The following is a 680-nucleotide window of genomic DNA, read 5'->3' on the forward strand; positions in this document are numbered from 1 at the left end:
CACACGACATCTCCACGGCTTGGAAACCCCTCCAGGGGTGGGGACTCCACCACTGCCCTGGGCAGCCTGGCACAGCCCTGGGCAACCCTCAAGGGGAAGAAATTGTTCCAAATACTCTTGCACAATGCTCACCAGGAGGAAAGCAGCAGCTGCCTGGTTTTAACACTGTCAAACCCCGATTTATCCTGCCTGTGCCCGTGGGTTGCCACCAGCCTGCCCATGCTGCATCACTCTGCATGAATTCCTGGTTCTTGGAGGAAACTCGCTGCTCCTCCTGCAGCTCCCTCTGAAGCTCATGCCCAGGGGAGCAGGCAGGCAGCAGCAGCCAGGACCTGAGGACCTGTGAGGGCTGACAGGTGCCTAACGTAGCTCTGCTGGGCAGCATCCATGTTTCTGCCTTTCCTTTCAGTCCTCTGCTGGGTGAAAAGTTACAAGTCTGAAACCTTCCATGGAAGAGGAATCCCAAGGTATGTTTTCGTCATCAATATAAGCCGTGGGGCAGGAAAGTGTGTGCATGAGCTGCTCCTGGAAACCTGCGGCTGGGGCAGGAACTGGGGAGCTGAGAGTTGAAGGCAGAGGAGCCCACAGAGCTCTGCACACCCCCTGCCAGCTCCCTGCCGTGGTGCTCTCCTCCTAGGTCTGGGATGAGTTGGAATTGCTGCAGCTCTAATGATTTATGT

This window comes from Merops nubicus, unplaced genomic scaffold (genome assembly GCF_000691845.1).
Source record: "Merops nubicus isolate BGI_N331 unplaced genomic scaffold, ASM69184v1 scaffold1097, whole genome shotgun sequence".
In the NCBI taxonomy this organism is placed as follows: domain Eukaryota; kingdom Metazoa; phylum Chordata; class Aves; order Coraciiformes; family Meropidae; genus Merops; species Merops nubicus.